This window comes from Zingiber officinale, chromosome 3A (assembly GCF_018446385.1).
Source record: "Zingiber officinale cultivar Zhangliang chromosome 3A, Zo_v1.1, whole genome shotgun sequence".
Classification (NCBI taxonomy): domain Eukaryota; kingdom Viridiplantae; phylum Streptophyta; class Magnoliopsida; order Zingiberales; family Zingiberaceae; genus Zingiber; species Zingiber officinale.
Genome location: NC_055990.1, coordinates 73,763,564 through 73,790,450, shown reverse-complemented (window position 1 = coordinate 73,790,450; position 26,887 = coordinate 73,763,564). Strand labels below are relative to the sequence as shown.

Sequence of the window (26,887 nt, the reverse complement as noted above, 5' to 3'; positions counted from 1 at the left end):
CTACAGGGCATTTGACCGTGATGGCTTGCGACAAAGGCGGTGGCTGTGAGATGGCCGCAACCACTTGCTAACAAGATGGTGTCGGGTCCTGCGGACGCGGACGTCGCACAGTTCGGCGGTCGCGAGGACACGGTTGTCGTGCGTAGGCAGCGACCGCGAGGAGGCGATGGTCGTGCAGAGGCAGCGGTCGCACGTCTTGGCAGTCACGAGGTTACTACAGTGGTCGACCGCTATCGAGCGCACATCACTGTGCGTGTCGCGAGAAGGAGGCGGCGTTGCGTGAGGACTCGGGGAGGAGTAGGCTGAGGCACGTTGGAGAAGAAAACCTCCATCGGCGGTGGACTCGCGGGCGGCCGGCGATCGGGCGAGAAGAATCACGAGAGAGGGCTAGGGAGAGGAGATCGGCGGGGTTAAGAGGAGAATTGGGAATTAGGGCATGACAATTATAAGTTTATAACTTAGGAAACATTAAATTAAACCCTAGATTGGTTCCTCAATCAACTCCTCCTTTAAATAGGGTATTTTAAAACAGACTTTAAATCCTACCCGCTGATCCTTATAAAATCTAAAACGTCCCATTTAAAATATAGAAAAATTCCATAAATTTTCTAAAATTCACACGAACTTATTTCCGGATAAATTATCTGATCAATATATTTATTTTCCTTATAATAATTCAATATTGTCAACTTACAAGTATTTACATCCTCATTTACATTTTTTTTTGTATATTACACAAGCTCTACTCCTTTGCACCCGAGGCGCATCCAAGCTCCATGGAGGTACCTCGGACACTATTCATCCAAGGCTTAAGGTTGCTCCTTTGTACCTGCAAGATAGGTTAGTCCAAAACAATACCTTGCAACACAAAGTTAGTACATAATATCATAAATATAAAGTCTGACAATCATCGGACTACCCGGTTCTGACTTCGAATTTCCTACCAGAAACTCTAGGTCGAACCGACGCCTACTGTTCCCTCTTCCAGGGAACGCGTCCTCACCTACTCCACTCACGAGAGCATACCTGTTTTTCAGTTCGGTCCTCCAGACCGACTGGACTTTCTGCCTAGGGTTACCACCCCTAGGACCTAGGGTTATTGCCCCTTAGGGTTTTTCTCCACCTAGGGTTACCACCCCCTAGGACCTAGGGTTTCCACTCCCTAGGGTTTTTCTCCATCTAGGGTTATCACCCCCTAGGACCTAAGATTACCCCCCCTTAGGATTTCTCCTCCACCTAGGGTTACCACATCCTAGGACCTAGGGTTACCACCCCCCAGGATTTTTCTCTTGCCTAACCGCAGTTACGACTTTCCTGCAAACTTGTTTAGGCTCATTAGATAACAATTAAACTTAACTTTGATTCCCTTTTGCCATTATCAAAACTAAGGTTTGATCTTTGGATGCTTCCCACACCAACAATCTCCCTCTTTTTTATTATGGCAGCTGAAATTCAAAGTTACACTACAACAAAAACCCTCATAGACATCGGTTTTCCACCAGTGTCTATTACATTTTTGACCGATGTCTATGAAGGCGATGTAAAAGGTCTGCCATTTTAGACATCGGGTTAAAACCGGTGTAGTATCACTTAACGACACCGGTGTTCGAAGCGGTTATTAACCGGTGTAGTATCACTTAACGACACCGTTTCATCAACGGTGTAAAACTGATGCAATATTATATGTTAATAACACCAATTTTGGCAGCGGTATATGACCGATGTAATATTAGTTAATGACACCGATTTTGCAGCGGTGGAAAACTGATGTAATATCCGTATTTTTTAACAGTACAAATTTGATTTCCGAAACAGTGAAAAACCGACAATAACCAATAAAATGCACAAATATTCTTCATTCAATAGTATCCATAAAATACACAAATATTCACAAATTACATAAATATTCTTCTTACAACAGTATCCATAAAATACACAAACATTCTTTTTACATCAAAAGCTAATAGATATCAGAATCAAGGTAGAACATCCTTTTAACAACACTTCAAGGTAGAACATCATGAGTCAAAAATCAAGCTGAGGCTACATTAAATTATGAGAATCAGAATCTGTTCAACTTGCTATACTGCTCCATTCTTCTTGCGCCTTTCATTTCCCTAATCTCACTGCTTTTCACTTTCAAATGCCTAGTTTTCTGAGTTAAAACATCCACTGTTCTAATCTGTCAAACAAAAGTATCATTTGGTCTACTTAACTATAGCAAAGAACAAAAAAAGAAGAATTATACATGCTGCAGAAGTCCTAGAATATCACCATCAGAAAGAAATTGACATGGGACAATATACGCAATTTACATTCCATGCAAATGCATGCATCATCCAAATTTTTCAAAAATCAAATACCTTTCCTACTCAAATGTAATCTAGCATGCATTCAGCCCACTCGAACCACACTTCATCAATTTCAACTCTGGAGTACTTGAGATTTGTAAACTGTAAAAACACATAAATAATATATTAGTAAACCAAGACCAAAAATCATAGTTGAAAATGCAATAAGAGCACCAGGTAACAAGATGACTAATTGGAATGCTTAAAAAGATAAACATTCATCAATTATCTCAACCACATCATATAGTGATAGATTTATCATTCCTGGGAACGTAATATAATCCAAACCAGAAATTATTGCAACGAAGTTAATCATAACCTGGTTTCCTATTGCATTTTTAAATTTTTTTATAAGATAGTGGGCATGCTAAAAGATTAACCTGGTTTCCTATTGCACTTGTAATGCAATGAGAGCGGAAATGGTAAAGATGCAATTTTGATTTATTTATTTTTTTTCCAAATATCTGCTCTAGCTCTAACGAGGCCAGTCTAGTTTTTCTGATCTCTATCCTTCTAACACTTCAAATCAAGCATTTTGAAAGCTTTTCAGTCTGGTTTTGCAATGAGAACTACCAACAAACTAAATTTGGAATGCAAAATATCTAAACCAAAGAAAGTCCCTTTCTAATTGATACTTAAAAGGAGAGCAGTGTGATATACAAATTGAAATAATTTCTAGATGTCTAAAGCAATCTTTTAGAGAATGGTTTGATAAATTTAGCTTTACTCTCCTTCAGTTTAAAATGATCAGAAATGTCTTCGATCATTCACTATTTTATCTTATCTCTCTTGCTGGAAAAGGGTATTCACCTTATTGTTGTGTAAGCTATCATCAAACTAGTGATGATTGATCACGAGGCTAAAAGCCTATTTTCATCTATACTTCCAACCCAGGTTGAGATATTTTCTTAGCATATAGGTAGGAAGACATTTACCTCTCCCTGCAAAAATATGTATCTGATGTGCTCAAGGAACTGAGATATTGGAAGTTAAGCCAATTGATATCCTTACAGATTCAAATGTCAAATTAATGTACAGACAGAAGGAGCCATTGATTGATAGAAAGGTGCAAAAGACTTGCTGAAAATTGAACTACCTCACACTATACTCTTCAAGAGCAGGGACATCAATTCTTTAAGGATTCAAGTCATGATGATTTGAAGGCAAAGAATTGTGTGTATCGAAAGAGTGCTCTAATAAAAAAAATCTTGTTTGGAAATCAATGTAACGTTCAAATTATGGGCAGGTTCTCCTATGAATAGCAGGTTTACATCTCACCCTTGCATCCTTTTGGGAGGCAATCTAATTTGATAAACGAGCAAAAAGAGATACTATAGTCAGATTGAATGCAAAGGCAAAGAACACTATTAATACATACTGCATGTAAGCTTCTCTAGGTTAAGCAGAAAGTGATCGAGTTTAGATGTGCTCCTAAAGGACCAACAAAGCTATATAATGTCAAGAGAGTTACCATAAACAACCTCCATCTCTTTTCTACCATAAAAAATCATATAGAGATCAATTGTCACTTAGTTAGAGTGAAAGCTATATATAATGGGTACTTTCCTAAGCGACAACTTGGTAACATGAAAAAAAAAACAAGATGATGCATAGAGCAATCATACACAACTCTAAGATGATGTGGACAAGTGACAATCAAATAATGATCTGTATTATAAATAGTCTAGTGTTTATGAACACACTAAACATATTGAAGATCATAGCCACCACCCGTGCCACAATTATGTCCAAAAAGATCAGCTAGTCTAATTCCCAAATTTTAAATTAGTTAGTTTTTCTAGAATTTATAAATACACATTTACATGGATTGTATTCTTATTTCATATAACAAACAAACAAAAATAAAATCCAGATTTTCACTGAGATGATGAAAAACTTGGTAATTTTTTTAGGTTATGTGAAAAAATAGAATTCTTGAGTGGAAACTCTCTTTTACCGCTGTGCCAGTCACTAGTATGTAAAAGTCTGAAGGCGCTTCGTTCTGCAAGATCACATCTTCCCTGGGTGGATAATACTCGGCTTTCATCTCAGATACCTTCAAATATACAAAAGATGAGATATTGAGGTGAGAGCACTATGTTGTGATATTCTATCTGGCAAAATCTAGAGTTAGAAAATTCTAATAATTACCAGTTGGAATAGCAGGTCATTAGATACTCCATGGAACAAGTAGACACTTTGAACCAGTGAGTAAAACAGATAGTGAGTAATGCTAGATCTGATGGCTTTGGGAAGAGCATCCAGTGTCTCTTGCTGTTGGAGGCCTTCTGAGTCAGTCCTGAACTTCAAACTGAGATGTGAGATCATTTGTTCTTGTAAGCGTTCTGGAAGCTGATTTCTTTGTGCAAACCCCGTGGCTGCTTGGATTGTATTCCTCTGCAATGATCAGTACATATCTTTAATGCTATAAAAGTAAAACAAGAGTAAATATTGGTTGCAAGTACAACTTGCTGCCATCTGAATGGAATGATCAAGTTTTGCATTGCGAAACTTACATATCTTCTAGTTCTGCTAGTTCCATGAACTACCAAATTGGTCATATTTCCTATTAAATAGGCTGTTAGTCCAAGGTTAAAGAGCATGTAGAAAATGTCAAAAATCATCTCTCCAGTATTTTCAGCATGCAAGTCTCCATAACCAACGATTGTAAGGGTGGTGATTGACCAGTACATCGAGGTCATATAGCGGATCCACAAGCCTCGCTCGTGGAAATCTGACATATAAGCACTGATCAAAGTACTGCTTGGATTATGATACCTTGCAGAGAAGATAATAGAGGCACCCAGCACAGTGCACAGCAAATAGAGTCACCTATGAGATTGTTATGAAATGATAGTATCAGCCGAAGTATCAACTGCAAAAGGTAAGTGAATGCACAAATTGATGGTAAAGAATAAAGATCCTTACACAAATAAGTTTTGCATATCGAACCCAAAAGTAGTTGAAGTGCCTATCTTTCTCTAGTCTGGTAAATGAAAAATGAAGTGTGTGGAATTAGTTGGAAGGCAATAATATCTTCCCTCAAGGAACACAAAAAGCATTCACATAGTTATTTAAGATGCATACCTTGCAAATAGTGCACTAACTCTTCTGAGATGCCAGAGTTGGATCATGTTGAAGAATCCATAAGAGCGGAGCTTATGAGGCAACAATTTGCGTGCAAGTTCAGAAGGGATAGTGGAAGCAACATCAAGAACAAACCAACTGGTCAAATATTTCCATGCTATTAGCTTAGGATCGTCAACGAGCAAATAAGTTGTTCTATCAAGGTAGGCCAAAAAGAAGATTAAAATGATGTCAATGACAAAGAAGGCGTTGACGATATTGTCCACCAGGGCAAGAGTTCCCTTCGCATGCCCATGTTGGTTGCTACTCGGAAAGCCTAATGGTTCCACTGTACAAAAATTTTGTACAAAGGTCTGAACCTTTTCCTACCTACCATGTGTTCTTTTAAATTAAACTTGGATCGCCTACGGAACTTAACACGTTTGATCCAAAGTTTAATTTATTTGTTCTTTTAGGTTTAGACTTGGATCTCCTGCGGAACTTAACACTTTCGATCCAAATCACCTAGGTTATTAATTCCATTAAATATTAATTTCCAAAATTAGCTTATAGGACTGCATGACGAGGCACATGGCCTCCTTGGATATGGGAACAACCACCACCGCCTAGACAAAGCCTTTTATGGAAAGCTAATATTTAATTTCCTTAAATAACTTTAGGTCAACCGAAAAGAACAATCAAATCACAAGGAAAAGAAAAACAAAAGAACACAACATCGAAAACAAATTCGAAATACTAGAATCGCATGGCTCTTGTATTTGGTATTTTTACATGGAGATAAAACTAACATGATGCGGAAAACTATATTAGTTATACCTTCCTTTGTGAACTTTTAATGACCTCTTGATCTTCTACCGTATTCCTCTTCTAATCCTGGATGTTGTGTGGGCAACAATCTTCCGAGACGAGAACAACCAAGCACCTTCTTCTTCCTTGCAAGTTTCGGCCATCAAAACTTCTCCTAGGATGAAGAGGTTCGGCCACCACCACCATGCTCCAAGGGATGCTAGAAACAAAGCTTTCTTTCTCTCCTCCTTCTTCTTCTTCTCTAAACTTGATCCGGCCACCATATGAATCTTCACAAGAAGGATGAGGTTCGGCCATCAAAGAGAAGAGAGGAGGAAAGGATGGCCGGCCACACCAAGGAAGAAAAAGAGAGAGAAAAATAGAATAGAGTTCTCATCATGAAGGCACCTCTACCCCCTCTTTTATAATCCTTGGTCTTGGCAAATAAGGAAATTTTAATAAAAACTTCCTTAATTCCTTTGCCATGAAAAATAAATTTAATTGATATAAAATCAATTTCTCTTTTATTAATCAACATGGCCGGCCACAATAATCTAAGCAAAGGAAATTTAATTCAATCAAGAATTAAAACCTTCCTAATTTGTTTCCGGAAATTTTTAAAAATAAAATTTCTCTAATAATTTTTATCCCTTCATGATTGGTTTATAAAAAGGAAATTTAATAAATTAAAATCTTTCTTTTAAACATGTGGATAAAAAGAAAGTTATCTCTAAAAATTAAAATCTCTTTTAATCTACAAATAAGGAAAGATATCAAATCTTTTCTTAATCTCTTGTAGAAACTTATAAAAGAGAATATTTAATTTTTAAACTCTCTTTTAAATCATGAACATGGTTAAAAAGGAAAGTTTTCTTAAAAATTTAAAATCCACCTTTTAATCAACAAATAAGGAAAGATTTCAAATTTTAAATTCTCTTTTAAACATGTAGATGATTTACAAATAAGGAAAGTTTTTACCAAAAATTAAAACCATCCTTTTTAATTTACAAATAAGGAAAGAGATTAATCTCTTCTCTTAATATTTTGTAGAAAGCTATAAAAGGAAATTTTTAATTTTTAAACTCTCTTTTAAAAACATGATATCCACATAAGAAATAATTTTAATAAAAATCCTTTTTAATATTCTAGTGGCCGGCCACCTAAGCTTGGGACCCAAGCTTTGGCCGGCCACCAACTTGGCTCATCCACTTGGTCTTGGCCGACCCTAGCTTGGGTTCCAAGCTAGCTTGGCCAACCCCATTGGATGGGTAAGAAGGTGAGTATGTGGTGGGTATAAATCTCTAAATACAAGAGGCTACGATAGGGACCGAGAGGAGGAATTGGTTTTGGTCTCCCGATGAAATTAAGCATCCCGTGTTCGCCCCGAACACACAACTTAATTTCATCAATAATAATTCATTCCACTAGAGAACTATTATTGAACTACCGCACCAATCCCAAATTACATTTTGGGCTCCTTCTTATTATGAGTGTGTTAGTCTCCCTGTGTTTAAGATAACAAATGTCCACTAATTAAGTAAGTTACTGACAACTCACTTAATTAATATCTAGCTCCAAGAGTAGTACCACTCAACTTCATCGTCATGTCGGACTAAGTCCACCTACAGGGTTTAACATTACAATCCTTATGAGCTCCTCTTAGGGACATTCTCAACCTAGATTACTAGGACACAGTTTCCTTCTATAATCAACAACACACACTATAAGTGATATCATTTCCCAACTTATCAGGCTTATTGATTTATCGAACTAAATCTCACCCATTGATAAATTAAAGAAATAAATATCAAATATATGTGCTTGTTATTATATTAGGATTAAAAGCACACACTTTCATAATAACTAAGGTCTTTGTTCCTTTATAAAGTCAGTATAAAAGAAATGACCTCTAATGGTCCTACTCAATACACTCTAAGTGTACTAGTGTAATTATATAGTTAAGATAAACTAATACCTAATTATACTATGACCTTCCAATGGTTTGTTCCTTTCCATTTTGGTCGTGAGCTACTGTTTATAATTTATAAGGTACTGATAACATGATCCTCTGTGTGTGACACCACACACCATGTTATCTACAATATAAATTAATTGAATAATTACATTTATCATAAATGTAGACATTTGACCAATGTGATTCTTATTTCTAGATAAATGTTTATACCAAAAGCTAGACTTGGTTTTTTGCTTGAGTAGTCATCGATTATTACTAAGCAATATTGGTTTTTTGCTTAGTGACTTGGCTCCATGGGAATCAAACAAGTCTAGGTGAAGGAGCTCAAGTATTGAAGTTGGTCTATTTAGGTTGGTTAACTTATGGTTTGACTTGGTTTGTTTACCTTGTTGACAAGCATCACAAATTGAATTTTCAATGAATTTTAATTTGGGCAGACCTCTAACTAAATCATTTTGACTCATTCTTGAAATGAGTCTATTATAAGTGTAACCCAGTCTCCTGTGCCACAACTCAATTTCCTCTTGTTGTGTTAATAAACACTCTAGTGAGGAAGTTGGTAGGTCTATAGTATAGATATTCTTTTTCCTTATACCCTTAAGTGTAATTTCAGGATTATTAATATTCTTAATTATACATTCATCTTTTGAAAATGTGACTAAATATCCTGAGTCACATAACTGGCTAATACTAAGTAAATTAAAACTAAATTGTTCAACCAATAACACTTTTCGAATATAAAAATTGGAATTTAATTGGATGTTACCTATTCTGATTACTTTAAGGGTTCTGTCGTTGCCGAACGCAACAGACCCTAGGTTCTTGAGTTTCAACTTAGTGAATTTCAGTCTATCTCGAGTCATGTGTCTGGAGTATCCACTATCTAGCATCCATTGACCCAAATCTTTATGTTCCTACATAAAGTATTTGATTTGGGTCAATTTACTGGATTTAGAAGATAGTTTGACTGAAATTATCTTAATGCTCCATCTCACCCAGTCTAGATGATCAACCATGGTATTCCTATGGGTGTTTGAGAGATGATTTATTAAGTTAATTGAGTCAATTGGGTTAAGTTAATTTAATTAAATTGAATTGGATTTTAGTTAATTATTAAATTGATTAATTAAATTGAATTATTAAATTGATTAATTAAATTGAATTATTGATTAATTAAATTGAATTATTAAGTTGATTCATTAAGTTGAATTATTAAATTAATTAATTAAGTTAAATTATTAAATTGATTAATTAAATTAAATTAATAAATTGATAAATTGAATTGAATTATTGAAATGATTAAATTAAATTATTAAAGTGATTAAACTGAATTGAATTATTGAATTGAATTGAATTATTGAATTGATTAATTTAAATTTAATTATTAAATTGATTAAATTGGACCAAGTTCAACCTAGATCCATCTCACCCGATTCTAAGTTATCAACTAAGGAACCTTAAGTAGTTTTGTGATATGGTTATCTTTGATTTAGATTATTTTTAAGGATTAATTTACATTTGAGTTAAACTTAGGTTTTCCAATTGGTTAATTAAATATACATTTCGAAGATCGGCTCCCAGGCTATGGCGTGGCACTTGGCCTTCTTGAGTATGAGATCATCCACCACTTCTAGGCAGAGCCTTTCAAAGAAAATATATATTTAATTTTCCTATTGAAACCCCTAGGTTTAACTAACCAAGTGTAAATTACGCCTTGGTCCTTAGTCTAACCTAATCTAAACATGCATAATACACGGAAAAGAAATAAACAATCATCAATCAATTTTATCTATTTATTAAGATAGTTTTTCTATTGGCTCCCCCTGGATCATAGCCTCGATATGGTCTATCAAGGTAATGGACTTGATCCTTGGGAACCCAATATTGACTAAGTCCAACTTGATTGACCAAGTTGGACTTAGGTACCCTTGCTTGGACTATCTTTCTATTTGGTCGGTTAATAAGCGATAAATAAGAATGGTATTTCTTTTTAGCTTTAAACCCTAGTTTGGATCGATTGTATATGGTTTTCTGTTTTCCAAGAATCAAGTCATGATTATTGGAACCCAGTGTAAACCATTCCAATATAACTTTCAAATCCTTGATTTGAATTTTTAGGCTGGAATTCTCTTCCTCAAGCTTTTGGACTTGAGTTGAGGTTCCAGTCTGAACCAATTCAGTCAAGGATTTGAAACTAGTCACTTCTTTAAGGGAGGTTACCTCCTTTAGAAGCGACTTGATCCGAATATTGGACTTAGTTAATTTATGCATTAAATAATTGATTAAATTGTATAAACGATGCGTACTTACAGAGGGGGTTGACCATTTGAAAACGGATACGGATCCATGGCTTCTCTCGGACTCATCTTTCGATTCATCCTCGCTTCCAGATTTGCTGATTTGATCCCGGGCTGTTATTGCGAGAAAACTTGTCTGTTCAAGTTCTTCGTCGTCGGACTCTTTTGAGGATGACTCGTCCCAAGTCGCCTTCAGGGCCTTCTTCCTTCTTGGCTTTTTTGTATCTTTTTGGTTCGGGCAGTTGGCCTTGATGTGCCCCTTCTGGTTGCATCCGTAGCATGTCACCTTGAACTTTACCTTTGAGTTTGGTTGGGCCTCCTTAGACTGGATAACCTTTTTGACATCCTTCTTGTTGAAGCCCTTCTTCTTTCTGTAGAGCTTCCTCACCAGGTTGACGAGTTCTACTGTGAGCTTGTCATCGTCGTCGTACGAATTCGATTCTTCTTCTGACTCCGGTTTGGTTCCGCGCTTTGTTTTAACTTCCCGGGTTCTTCCTGTACCTGCAACCAAAGCTACACCTTTCTCGGCCGGACGTAAGTTAATCTATTCATGTAATTCGAATTCCATAAATAACCCATATAATTTTATTGAAGAATGGTCCTTAGAAACCTTGTAAGCATCTACCATGGATGCCCACAAGGTATTCCTCGGAAAAGCATTTAGAGAATACCTGATTACATCTTTGTTTTCTAACTTCTGTCTGATTACATGTAGACTGTTGAGTAGGTCTTGTATCCGGGCATAGAGTTGGCTAGCCGTCTCATTTTCTTGCATTTTAATATTATATAGTTTATTGAATATTAAATCTCTCTTGCTTACCTTAGTGTCGGACGTTCCTTCATGAAGCTCGATCAGCTTCTCCCAAAGTTCCTTGGCACTTGAGAATCGGCCGACATGGTTCAACTCCTCGTTCGATAAGCCGCACTGGATGGTCCAGGTCGTCTTGGCATTCGCTTCCACCTTTTTGATAAGAGTCGCGTCCCAGTTCTCGTATGATATTGGCTTGCCGGCGCCATCAGTTGGTAGTTTAAACTCGGTTTTGATGATCATCCAGACTTCAAAGTGAGTCTGGAGATACGCCTCCATCCGACCCTTCTAGTAACCGAAGTCATCTCCGGTGAAGAGCGGTGGACGAGCGGTGCTATACCCTTCTTGAAGAGCCATGTAAAAATTCTTGTACAAAAAAACAAACAGAAAACGAGTCCCAAGACTTGGTCCTGGATTAGTAGTGTGGTATAAAGTAAAAATAAATTACGATCTTGAGTGGTGTTGCACCAACTTCAAGACAAATCCGATTACGAAGGAAAATTAGATCGGAAGATGACAAGAATACCGATTCCGATCGATTCCGAAAAACTAAAATCACCACGAAAAGAATGCTTGATTGGTGGTTGCACCAAATCAAAGTGACCCCGCTCTGATACCAATTGTTGGATCGAGATGCGCTAGGGGGGGTGAATAGCGCTCGTGGCTTTCACGCGTTTCAGATTCAGAAAATGAACGAGTAATAAGCAGTGGAATTAAAAGAAAAATAATCGCGAACACAAGTTATTTACTTGATTCAGAGCCTAGGGCGACTCTTACTCCAAGGCCCACGCTCGTTGAGTGTTTATGTTGGGCAACAATTATAATGGTGTTAAAGATTACAAATTTAAATTACAATATGCTGAATAAAGAAAGATAATACCGACAAAAGAATTACGAAATTGATGTTTCGGGTCGTCGGGGACTTGTAACAACACTTCTGGGTCATCTTGTTAGCAGCTGGTTGAAAGAAGATCACTTGGAATGTTGTATGCTAGAATGCTGCTCGAATACCCCTTAAATAGACTGCTGAAGGTACCTCCAAACCTGTCCGAGGCACCCTCAGGTTACCGAGTCAGCCGTGCGGATCAGAACTAAAATGGTCACAGCTTATCTGGTTGAAGGCACCTCCATCACCCTTGAAGGAAACTCCAAGCCTGGTCTGAGGCGCCTCCAGCTCCGTCCAAGGCGCCTCCCGCCCTGCTGTGTGCGTTGCATCTGCCTTGCACCCGAGGCGCCTCAAGCTCCATGAGGGCACCTCGGATACTGTTCATCCGAGGCTAATCTTGCTCCTTTGTCCCTGCAAAACATGTTAGTCCACAAACCAACCACATATCTTGCAAAACAAAGTTAGCACACACAATAACTATAATAATATAAAAGTTTGACAGTCACGGGCTGTTCGGTTCTGACTTCGGATTTTCGACCGGAAACCCTAGGTCGAATCGATGCCTACTGTTCCATCTTCCAGGGAACGTGTCCTCACCTACTCCACTTAGGAGATTATACCTAATGCCAGTCCGGTCCTTCAAATCGACTGGACTTTTCGCCTAGGGTTACCACCCCCTAGGACCTAGGGTTACCACCCCCTAGGATTTTTCTCCACCTAAGGTTTCCACTCCCTAGGACCTAAGCTTACCCCCCTTAGGATTTCCACCACCTAGGGTTACTATCCCCTAGGACCTAAGTTTACCGCCCCTTAGGATTTTCCTCCACCTAGGGTTACCACCCCCTAGGACCTAAGGTTACCTCCCTTAGGGTTTTCTACCTGCCTAACCGCAGTTAGGACTTTCCTGCAAACTCATTCAACATATCAGATAATAAATAACCTTAACTTTGAATCTCTTTTCCATTATCAAAACTAAGGTTCGATCGTCGGATGCTTCCCGCACCAACACATAACTCTAACTAAGCGTAAAGTTATGGCCATTTCAAAATAATTCTACAGTCTACCCAAGATTCAACACAGCTTTGTTTTCACTTGGCATGACCTATGCCATGACTATATGAGATGCTCACTGCTAAGGTCTGCCTAGGCTCTAGTCTGATACCATGTTCGTGTGGATTCACAAAGCCAAGGTTAACTTCAACTTTGGAAAATCTACATGGTCGTGTGGATCCACACGACCAAGGTCTGCTCCTTCTCTATTTGGTGGCACGGTCATGTGGAATCTACATGGCCAAGGCCTATTCCATCTTTGTTGGGTGGCACGACCGTGTGGGTTCACATGGTCGGTGTCATCTCCTCCTTTGGTATGTGACACGATCGTGTGGAATCCACACAACCATGGTCTTTGTTCTTCGCTTGTTCTCTGAGTTGTCTATAAGCGCCATTTTTGCTCTAAAAGCACATCTTGTCAACAGAAAAGCATACAAAGAGCAGATTATCGACAAAAAGAGTAGAAATATAATATTATAATAAAATAAGGTGCAATAAACATAGATTATACTCATGAAATACAAGTAGATATGTGTCAAAATATGTATAAAAGTATATATAATCTATGCATATCAACACAGAACGAGTCCAAAAAGTGATTTGGAACAAATAAAGGAAACTATTGGGGTTATGAACCAAACCACCAATAAGATAAAGGAAAGAGTGGAGAAGTTAGTTTCTAAAGGGATAGATCATTCGCTAGACTACTCAAATCAACACCTTACTTCATTTGAGATAATGTTAGGTGAGTCAGATTGCAAAAAGAGCAAGGTTCTAGAAGTCAGGGGGAAACTTCATACCGAGGCAATTTCACTGAATAGGATGTTGCAAATGCCAAGTTATGCAAAGTTCTTAAAAGATGCATTGTCTTTAAAAGAGAAATTGGAGGAACATAATACTGTGGCATTATTTAAGGAATGTTGCGCTTTAATCTAGAATGGGCTACTTTCTAAATTAAAAGATCCCAGGTGCTTTTCAATACCTTGCACTATTGGTAATGTCAACATTGATAGAACCATTTGTGATCTTGGATCTAGTGTGAGTCTTATACCACAAGCATTAATTAAAAGAATTAGACTCATTTGTTAGTATCTAGCGTGTAAAAAAACATAGAAAGTGCAGTGAAAAAACTTATACTAGATCCTTTCAGAAGATCCATGTGAAAGAGGAAGAATAACATATACTAAGTTTTATGAGAAAGAGTTCTACCTTTGAAGCATGAACACGATCTCCTGATAGCAAGGATCTTAACACGATCACGCGTTCATGCCTCTTCTAGTATCAACACGAACACAAGAAAATGGAGAAGACCAACACTTAAGGTTGTGCTAGCAACCCTCTAGTAAGTTTCAGCCAATGAAAGAGGAGAGAAGAAGAAGAATGAATCACCATTTCGAAAATGAGAAAAAATGAGCATTAATTCACTTAATGAGACTTAATGAGCACTAACACTTCATTAAGGTCATTTTCAAATTCTTCATTCTTGAATTCAATTTTTGAAATTGAATGAATAATCAATTTCAAAATTAACTTTTTTAATGTTTCATTAATCTCCATTAATTCTCTTTAGTTAATGAATTTACTTGAGTCTGACTCAAGTCTAATTCAGATTAGACTGAATCCATATGGTTGGATTCAATTGAGTCTAACTCAATGTGTCTAACCAGATGTGTCAATTATCTCATAATTGGCTCTTAGAGCTAATACTAACAATCTCCCACTAGCTTGAGTGTCAATCACTAAAATAATCTCATCCAATGGTTTATTATATTTTAGTCATACTAAAATGAACCTATCTCCAAATCAATATATTCTTTGTGCGTGACCCAATAGATTCTCGTAACGTTGGCAATGTCTCTAAAACTATTTTAGTTACATAAGAAATGAGTGACATCTAGCAGGGTATATTGCAACCCAAGTGACAAGAATGTCGAGATCTAACCTAACCTTTTTGCGTCTATTATCTTGTATGACTTAATCCTTCTATCCTTGATATCAAGATTGATCAATGAGGTATAGACTATGTTATCCTCTTATCAATATTTGTGTTTCTTGATCTCTTTGTAGACACACTCAATCAAATAAGCTCAATATCTCATATTGACTAATTTGAGCATGACCATGCATTCTTATGTCCTACTAATCAAGGGGCTCATAGATATCACTTCTGTCATATGGAAGGGATAAATCCCATCTATATCACTTACATCCATCGGCATAACTTATTGCATACCCAGTGATCGACTTTATAGTCTACCTTATTACAGGTGATGTTTGCTGATACCAAAGTACACAACTCCTTATGTAGAGAACCATAGTGACTTCAGGTCTAAGAACTATTCATACTAATATTCACTATGAGAATATTTATGATACTCATATAACAATCTATAAAATATTCTCATGGTGGATTTTCTAGTATATATTCTCTAATATATACCCATGTGTCAATCTGATATCTCATATCCATACCTTGTGAGATTAAGTCATCCATTGACCTACATGCTAGTCTCAACGCATTAATATTGTCCTTATATATTAATGCTTGACTAGGAATAGTTTAGAATAGTGTTCTATATATATATATATACATATCTCACTATCAATTCAACCAATTAATATCTTGTAGACTAGAACCTAATATCCTAGGATATTATTATACTTATTCATTTGACACTGAACTGAAGTAAATATAATAACCAATTTTACCTTTTATTAACTAATGAAATATGATATAAAAAGTGCCCTTATCAATCATCTCATAATTGGCTTTTAGGGCATATACTAACAACTTCCTACTAGCACTAGTGTCAATCACTGAAACATCTAATACCTAGTGACCTAGTGTGACCATCATGCTTCCTTTGAGCTAAAGCCTTGGTCAAAGGATCCACAATGTTAGCATCGATCGACACACTGTATATCCTCACATCTCCTTTATCGATGATCTCTCAAATGAGATGGAATTGCCATAGTATGTGTTTGGAATGCTCATCAAAGTGAGGTTCCTTAGCTTGTACAATAGCCCCATTATTATCACAATAGAGGTCTATTGGATTTGCTATACTAGGAACAACATCAAGCTCTGAAATAAACTTCTTGATCAACTGAAGCAGTAATATATTTTGCCTTTGTTGTAGAATCAGCGACTGTGTCTTGCTTCAAACTCTTCTAGCTCACAGCTGTTGGTTGCTACTGGGAATATCGTACCGGTTCCCCTATACAAAAATTTTGTACAAGTCCTGAACCATTCCTAACAACCTATTGTGTTCTTTAGAAATTAAATTTGGAATCACAAACAGAACTTAATATTATTGATTCCAAATTCAACTTATCTGTTCTTAGTGGTTTAGACTTGGATTGCAAACGATGCTTAACATTATTGATCCAAATCCACCCATGTTACAAATTTAATTAAATATTAATTTCAGAGATTGACTTCCAGGTTAAACATGGCGAGGCACTAGGCCTTCTTGGGTATGGGAGCATCCACCACTTCCTAGACAAAGCCTTTCAATGAAATTTAATATTTAATTTTCTTATAGTAACCCTAGGTTTAACCAAAAAGAACAATCGAATCACAATTTCGAAAAACAAAAGGAACACAAAATCGAAAACATAAATTCGATAACCTAGATTCATTAGCCTCTTATGTTTGGTATTTCAAGATCTAATTAAAAGAATGAACTAGTTATGATGCGGAAACTAATAACTAGTTATACCTTTTATAACTTATAGACCTCACGATCTTCTGTCGTATTCCTCTTCTTATCTCGGACGTCATGTGGGCGATGATCTACCGAGACAAGAATCTACCCAAGTTTCCTTCTTCTCCAAGCAAGTTTTGGCCACCACAAGAACTCTAAGAGAAGATGAGGTTCGGCCACCACTGCCAAGCTCCAAGGGATGCTAGAAACAAAGCCACCTTTTTCTCCTTCTTCTCCAAGCAAGATTCGGCCACCAAGGGTCTCCTAGAGAGTTGATGCCGCCGGCCAAGGAAGAAGAAAAGGGGAAGAGGAAGAAGAGAGGGAGGGCCGGCCACCACAAGGAAGAGAAGAGAGGAATACTAGATGTATCTACTTGTTTTGAGGTGAGGCACCTCTACCCTCTTTTTTATATTCCTTGGTCTTGGCGAATAAGGAAAGTTTTAATAAAAACTTCCTTATTTTCTTTGCCATTGAAAAGAAAATTTTAACTAATTAAAAATCCTTTTCTCTATTAATGTGGTCGGCCATATCTAATCCTCCAAGGAAGGAAAGTTTTAAACACATGCAAAATTAAAACTTCCTAATTTGTTTCAAGAAATTTTAAAATAAAAAGTTCTCTTTAAAAAATTCCCTTAATGGTTGGTTATAAAAGGAAACTTTTATAAATTAAAATCTCTCTATTAAAACATGTGGATGATTACAATAAGGAAAGTTTTCTCAAAATTAAAATCTTCCTCTCAATCAACAAATAAGGAAAAATATCAAATCTTTTCTCTTAATCTTTTGTAGAAACTATAAAAGGAATGATTTAAATTTTAAAACTCTCTTTTAAAACCATGAGGATGGTTACTAAAAAGGAAAGTTTATCAAAAATTAAAATCTTCCTTTTAACTACAAATAAGGAAAGATATCAAATCTTTTCTCTTAATCTTTTGTAGAAAGCTATAAAAGGAAATATTTAAATTTTAAACTCTCTTTTAAATTAGGATCTTGCGCTGTAATATAAAAAAAATGTAAATAAGGATGTAAAAACTTGGAATTTGATAATATGGAATTATTATAAGGAAAATAAATATATTGGTCAGATAATTTATCCGGAAATGAGTTCGTGTGAATTTTAGAAAATTATGGAATTTTTCTAGATTTCTAAATGAGACGTTTTAGATTTTATAGGGATCAACGGGTAGGATTTAAAGCTTGTTTTAAAATATCCTATCTAAAGGAGGAGTTGATTGAGATAAAGTTAGGTTTTCAATTATTAAACCCTAAGTAATGCGCCGTCCCCCTCACTCACGCGGCCGATCCCCTTTTGCTCCAAAACCACCGCCGATATCCTCACCTCTCTCGAGCCTCTCCCTCTCACGACCCTTGTCTCCCCAAACCCACCGCCGACCTCTCTTCTCTGTCGGGCCACAGCCGCCGAGCCACGGCCACCGGCTTCTCCTCCTTACGCGAGCACCACCTCGCGGTTTCCTCACCCAATCACCGCCTGCCCTCAACACAAGAGATCGCCGCCGCCACCGCGGTTCGCCCTCATCCGATCGCCGCTCTTCATCCGTCAGTCTCTCCTCCTCCGCCGGACTCTGTCCTTCCCTTGCCCTCACACGAGCACCACAACCGCCTCAGCACCCGATTGTGTCGGTGTTGCTCATCCCGGCGTCAGCCGAACCCTAAGTTGGGGGTGAACGTCAAGCCGATTGCTCCTTCCCCCCCCCCCCCCCTCGTGCTTTGATATCAAAATGCCACCGTCGATCTCGTCTTCGCTGGTCTCCAAAGACGTTGGACCTAGGTTCCAGCCGGAGAGGAAGTTGTGAACACAAGCCTTGCTTTGGCCATGAGTTTTTGCAGCCTTGCTCGGGCCACAATAGCTTCACCAGCAGCTTGTCCTGATGGGTATCGAAGCTGATCATCATGGGTTGCCACCGTAGAGAAAGCTCGATGTTTGATTTAGGTAACGATCTAAACCTGAATAGATTAATTAGTTAATTAATCTACATCTCATTGATAACCTCGGATTGCTTGGGAATTTATAAATGGAGTTTTGTTATCAGGTTGGGGTGGTTGACAATTGATCATGATAGATTTGTTTTGGATCATTGGGTGTATTAATAGAAGATTATTTTGATTTATTTGTTATCCATGTTCATGATTGATAGTAGCATGTGTATGATCAATAGTTGGATTGTTAGCTCATTCTTATTGGTAGGATAATCAATTATAGTGATAAGAGCTAATGGATTAGTTGGATTGTTAGTTTCATGTCTTGATTGGATAATTAGAGTATGTTAACTAGAATCATTAACTAATTGAATTGGATTAATTCATAAGGAGATTAGTTGTGAAAGAAATGTTGGAGCATTAAATGAGATTAAAATGTAGATTCTTAATCAGATTAGGATTATGATTAACTATTTAGTTTATGATAAATCTTAGCTATACTGTGTATGCTATGTGATTTGCAGGATGTTGATTTGAGATGAGCGTATCGACGTGAGCTTATTTATCACGATCGGCAGATAAAGGCAAGTACTTCTTACTTTGTCTCTTTAGTTCTTTGAACTTAGTGCATGAGCTATGTTTAGATAAGGACTGTTTTACCTTGACTCCACTCTTATTTACTTGCGCTTGATACTTCCACTCAAACCTTTGAGTTATTCATTTCTATATCCATACAGTCTCTTCTTGTCATCTATGATATTTAGCAGATACTAGATACCATGTGTTGCATATTTTGATTGTTGTTTAGTTATGTTTTGTATTGAGCATGCTGGCTTCCTGTAGCATACCTGATTCTTATTTATATAGATATATATGATGACTGTTGCATTTGGTGCATCATATCATGGCAAACATGTCAAGGATCAATTCTCCCTTACAGTCGAGAGAGTCGTTGACCAGGGCCGCATCCTCGGCCACTCGACAGAGTGGTAGCTGGAGTTGATGTCGCTTGTCCTATCGTGCCGCACTCCGCCACTTGCAGTTGGTGGTAGCTGGAGTTGCAAGCAGCAGGGACCCCCTTCACTGTGTAGCTAGTTAGCTACTCAGCACCTGTCCATCCTGTCACTCGAGAGAGTGGTAGCCTTTGGGTGGTACAGTTGTCATCGATCCGGCCTCTCGATCATACAGGGGTCGTGGTGCAGAGAGGTGGGCGGGGTGACCATCCGTGCATACGCTATTATTATACTTGCTTTGGTTACTGCTGTTTGCATATGCTGTTGTTGCTTACTCATGTTGTTGTTGCTAGCTTATGCTACTGTTACTGACTTATATTGATATGCTTATATATGTTGAGATATATATATGTCTGTTGTGGTTGTTTAGACTGACTTACCTATTGGAAGTTTGTATATACCTTACATATTTCCTCTGTAGTTATGAGTAGTACTGTAGCAGATTAGTACTACCTCTGAACTTCTATATCTAGCATAGGATATGGTTTCAGATATGAGCATTTATTATGGTTCTATTTAAGTATCTGCTATTTCTTTTATGAGACTGTATACTCTTGGCTCACTTTCTAATTGTATTTTATGTTCATGCACTATCTTTCTCTTACCCGCTGAGTTCCAATACTCACCACCCCACAAAATAGCTTTTTTTTCGCCAGGTAACAGGTAGATGAGTCACGAATGCTTGGAGAGATGCCAGCTGCCAGTCCTGGGTCCTGCGTTATATCGGTTTTATCTCCGCTTTACTTGTATTTTTAGTATACAATGGTTTTAATATTGTATGAACTGGTCTGTGTTTGGAGTTTGATTCATGGTGTTTTGCTTTTGTGATCTTATGGTTGTGTAAGCCTAATTGGCTAGTAAACTTTACTTGTGGTTTGTAGGTTTTCTCTTCATTTTTTTCCGCTGTGTTTCTGATATAGCCGAGTGGGCTAAATATTAACTGCATGGTTGTTGTATTCCCTTATGTCCAGCCGGGTAGGCTGTGTATATTAAACTGCGTGGTTGTGTTATTTCTATTTTTATCCCAGCCATGTAGGCTGATGGTTATATAGATGTGTTATGCGTATTTATTGCTTCATATTGTCACCGACACAGGGGAGATGTTGCCGGATTTTTGTCTGACAGAGACTCCTCTGGGGCGTGACAATTTTATGGTATCAGAGTATGGTTCGAGTCAAATGTTAGATTTGTGTTTTTTTTTTATTTCGATCTTGTTTCGATCTATGATTTTCGGTGTTCCGATTGTTTTGTTTTCCCTTTGTAAGTTGATCTCTCGATGTGACTCTCGAGTTTTGGGATCAGGCAGTGGCAGGACATCTCCAAGCTATAGGAGGTATGTTTGTATATTGTCATCGTACATATTTATTAGTACTTGACTGGTTGTTTGTAGCATATGTACTTAGTTGTTTATACCATATGTGACTTGTTGGGTCAGCCATTGATTAGATCCATCAAACGCTGCTAGAGATTTGGGGATTTCTTGACCAAAATAGTTGATTTAGCCAAAGTGCCGAACTCTTGACTTGTGTTTTATTCTCTGCTACCACATTGAGCTAGCTAGTAAACCAAAGGATTAATCTGCGAATTGGTGACGTCAGTAAGGAATCCAAGGTTTCTAAAGTCTTAGATGGAAGGGGAATGAATGTGAATTATAGTGGAGTTTTGTTAGTGTTTGATTGGGTATTTTTGATTAGGTTGCAGAGTCTTCTATTTTGGTTCAAGTATAATGAGTTTAATTTGTTTTCAAATTGGTAGTATTTCCTTCATATTTTGGTAGGTATTTTCTGTGTTATTGATACTCTAGAAGTGCTATGTCTCTATATGTTAATGAGCTATGGATTAGTAAACTATTTCAATTTTTTTAATTGAGGTTGTTTCTTCTCAGTTTGAACTCTTATTTTTGTTGGTTATGCCGTCATCTTTTAAAGTCCAATCTTTAGTGAAGGGCTTGTCTGTTCTTCGTTAGTAAAACCTTGGTTGCAAATTAAGTGTGATACCTAGGTGAGTAAATTTATAATTCTCGTTGGATTTTGTCAAGGAATAGGGATCATTTTCAGACAAATAGAAAGGATAATTATTATGAAGTATAGAGAGTAATATGTGGAGAGATTACCGGACATTATGGTATGTCTCTGAGGATTGTGTCGGATGAAGATATGCGATTTTACATCATGGTTCCGACCGTGATTATAGCAGATTGTGCGTTCGGAATTTCGCTTTAGTATAGATTTATACCCTCAGACAGATGGACAGTATGAGCGCACTATATTGATGTTGGAGGATCGGTTGATAATGGATATGGATTTCGAAGAAAGTAGTGGAGACCGGTTATGTTTAGTAGATGTTACCCACAGTCTGTTAGGAAGCAGTGTGGGAATAACAGAAGCAGGATGAGCTCATAATCCACAGAGCCATCACTGAAGGTGAGAAAGTTTATTTCAGTATACTTAGAGATGAGTTTATGTACTACTTCTTGATTATAGTTGGTAGTGGTAAATTTGGGGACCAAATTTTTATTAGTGAGGGAGAATGTAATATAAAAAAAAATATAAATAAGGATGTAAAAACTTGGAATTTGATAATATGGAATTATTATAAGGAAAATAAATATATTGGTAAGATAATTTATCCAGAAATGAGTTCGTGTGAATTTTAGAAAATTATGGAATTTTTCTAGATTTTTAAATGAGAAATTTTAGATTTTATAGGGATCAACGAGTAGGATTTAAATCCTGTTTTAAAATACCCTATTTAAAGGAGGAGTTGATTGAGATAAAGTTAGATTTTTGATTATTAAACCCTAAGTAATGCGTCGTCCCCCTCACTCACGCGGCCGATCCCCTTTTGCGCCAAAACCACCGTCGATATCCTCACCTCTCTCGAGCCTCTCCCTCTCACGACCCTTGTCTCCCCAAACCCACCACCAACCTCTCTTCTCCGTCGGGCCACAGCCGCCGAGCCACGGCCACCGGCTTCTCCTCCTTACACGAGCACCACCTCGCGGTTTCCTCACCCAATCGCCGCCTGCCCTTAGCACGAGAGATCACCGCCGCCGCCACGGTTCGCCCTCATCCGATCGACGCTCTTCATCCGTCAATCTCTCCTCCTCCGCCGGACTCTCTCCTCCCCTTGCCCTCACACGAGCACCACAACAACCTCAACACCCGATTGTGTCGGTGTTGCTCATCCCGACGTCAGCCGAACCCTATGTTGGGGGTGAACGTCAAGCCGGTTGCTCCTCCCCCCCCTCGTGCTTTGATGTCAAAATGCCACCGTCGATCTCGTCTTCGCTGGTCTCCACAGCCGTTGGACCTAGGTTCCAGCCGGAGAGGAAGTTGTGAACATAAGCCTTGCTTTGGCCATGGGTTTTTGCAGCCTTGCTCGGGCCACAGTAGCTTCACTAGCAGCTAGTCCTAATGGGTATCGAAGCTGATCATCATGGGTTGCCACCATAGAGGAAGCTCGATGTTTGATTTAGGTAACGAACTAAACCTGAATAGATTAATTAGTTAATTAATCTACATCTCATTGATAACCTCGGATTGATTGGGAATTTATAAATGGAGTTTTGTTATCAGGTTGGGGTGGTTGACAATTGATCATGATAGATTTGTTTTGGATCATTGGGTGTATTAATAGAAGATTGTTTTGATTTATTTGTTATCCATGTTCATGATTGATAGTAGCATGTGTATGATCAATAGTTGGATTGTTAGCTCATTCTTATTGGTAGGATAATCAATTATAGTGATAAGAGCTAATGGATTAGTTGGATTGTCAGTTTCATGTCTTGATTGGATAATTAGAGTATGTTAACTAGAATCGTTAACTAATTGAATTGGATTAATTCATAAGGAGATTAGTTGTGAAAGAAATGTTGGAGCATTAAATGGGATTAAAATGTAGATTCTTAATCGAATTAGGATTATGATTAACTATTTAGTTTATGATAAATCTTAGCTATACTGTGCATGCTATGTGATTTGCAGGATGTTGATTTGAGATGAGCGTATCGACGTGAGATTATTTATCACGATCGGCAGATAAAGGCGGGTACTTCTTACTTTGTCTCTTTAGTTCTTTGAACTTAGTGCATGAGCTATGTTTAGATAAGGACTGTTTTACCTTGACTCCACTCTTATTTACTTGCGCTTGATACTTCCACTCAAACTTTTGAGTTATTCGTTTCTATATCCATACAGTCGCTTGTTGTCATCTATGATATTTAGCAGATACTAGATACCATGTGTTGCATATTTTGATTGTTGTTTAGTTATGTTTTGTATTGAGAATGCTGGCTTCCTATAGCATACCTGATTCTTATTTATATAGATATATATGATGACTGTTGCATTTGGTGCATCATATCATGGCAAACATGTCAACGATCAATTCTCCCTTACGGTCGAGAGAGTCGTTGACCAGGGCCGCATCCTCGGCCACTCGACAGAGTGGTAGCTGGAGTTGATGTTGCTTGTCCTGTCGTGCCGCACTCCGCCACTTACAGTTGGTGGTATTTGGAGTTGTGAGCAGCAGGGACCCCCTTCGTTGTGTAGCTAGTTAGCAACTCAGCACCTGCCCATCCGGTCACTTGAGAGAGTGGCGACCTTTGGGTGGTACAGTTGTCATCGATCTGGCCTCTCGACCATACAGGGGTCGTGGTGCAGAGAGGTGGGCGGGGTGACCATCTGTGCCTACGCTGTTATTATACTTGCTTTGGCTGCTGCTGTTGTTGCTAGCTTATGCTACTGTAGCTGACTTATGTTGATATGCTTATATATGTTGAGATATATATATGTCTGTTCTGGGTGTTTAGACTGACTTATCTATTGGAAGTTTGTATATACCTTACATATTTCCTCTGTAGTTATGAGCAGTACTGTAGCAGATTAGTACTACCTCTGAACTTCTATATCTAGCATAGAATATGGTTTCAGGTATGAGCATTTATTATGGTTCTATTTAAGTATCTTCTATTTCCTTTATGAGACTATATACTCTTGGCTCACTTTCTAATTGTATTTTATGTTCATGCACTATCTTTCTCTTACCCGCTGAGTTCCAATACTCACCACCCCACAAAATAGTTTTTCTTTCGCCAGGTAACAGGTAGATGAGTCACGGATGCTTGGAGAGATGCCGGCTGCCAGTCTTGGGTCCTGCGTTATATCGATTTTATCTCCGCTTTACTTGTATTTTTAGTATACAACGGTTTTAATATTGTATGAATTGGTCTGTGTTTGGAGTTTGATTCATGGTGTTTTGCTTTCGTGATCTTATGGTCGTGTAAGCCTAATTGGCTAGTAAACTTTACTTGTGGATTGTAGGTTTTCTCTTCATTTTTTTTCCGCTGTGTTTTTGATATAGCCGCGTGGGCTAAATATTAATTGCATGGTTGTTGTATTCCCTTATGTCCATCCGGGTAGGCTGTGTATATTAAACTGTGTGGTTGTGTTGTTTCTATTTTTATCCCAGCCATGTAGGATGATGGTTATTTAGATGTGTTATGTGTATTTATTGCTTCATATTGTCACCGATACAAGTGAGATGCTGCCGGATTTTTGTCTGACAGACACTCCTCTGGGGCGTGACAAGCGCGCTAAACATGATGAAAGCGCAGCGGAAAAACTTACTAGATTCTTTCAAAAGATCCATACGACGGAGGAAGAATAACATATACTATGTTTTATGAGAAAGAGTTCTACCTTTGAAGCGTGAACGTGATCTCCCAACAACAAGGATCTTATCACGATTACATGTCCATCTCTCTTCTGGTATCCACATGAACATAAGAAAATGAAGAAGGCCAACACTTAAGGTTGTGCTAGCAACTCTCTAGTAAGTTTCAGCCAAAGAAAGAGGAGAGAAGAAGAAGAATGAATCCCCATTTCGAAAATGAAAATGAAAATACTTAATGAGCATTAATTCACTTAATGAGACTTAATGAGCATTAACACTCCATTAAGGCCATTTTAGAAATCTTCATTCTTGAATTCAATTTTTGAAATTGAATGAATAATCAATTTTAAAATGAACTCTTTTAATGTTTCATTAATCTCCATTAATCCTCTTTAGTGAATGAATTCACTTGAGTCTAACTCAAGTATAATTCAGATTAGACTGAATCCATATGGTTGGATTCATTTGAGTCTAACTCAATGAGTGTAATTCGGATGTGTCAATCATTTCATAATTGACTTTTAGAGTTAATACTAATATCATTGGATTGAAACCTACAAATGTTTCCTTATAGTTGATGGATCATTTAATCCAGCATCCACTATAACAAAATTGCTAAAAGACAACACTGCAAAGATAACCATTTTAGAAAATACTGTTGTAAATTTGGCAAAAGACAATGTTTTTTGACAAAACTATTATCTTTGATCTAATAGTTACCCCAAAATACAATCTTAATAATAGTTGGAATAATGGTATAATGAACCATTATCAATAAAAATATTTTTATAATGCTTGGAACAATGGTGCATAAACCATTATCATTGTGATAATAAGACAATGGTTATAAATCATTGTCATTGAAATTATAACGGATGCCTTTTAATATTTTTTTAATCAACAATGTTTTTTACCATCATTTTCTAAAACTATTGTGTTTTAGTATTTTTTTGGACCATGTTTAAAATTTCCTCCTCGCACTCAAAATTTTAGCGATGTCCCTATCTTATTGCGATCCCACGCTGACCCTTTTCATTCTTTTGTTAACCTAAACTTACCCTCTTCGTGGCTTCTCCTTTCCTCTCCACAACATATCATGATCTTCTTCTATCACCAACAAGGGGGCCGCTAATGAGGAGGCTGGCGATAAGGAGGCCGTGAGTGCTGACTGCTCGAGAGGTGGCTACTGCCTCACCTCCTCCACCTATTTTGTGTTTAATGATCTTAAGAGAGGTGGCATCACTTCTTCTTCTGTGAGCTAGGATTCTAGTGTTGTCGTCGCATGGTCTGGAGAAGGTGATGAAGTACAT

General features: G+C 37.6%; 1 pseudogene; it reads right to left on the bottom strand.

Moving 5' to 3' along the window:
* LOC122050478 lies at positions 1-26,887 on the bottom strand (annotated as a pseudogene).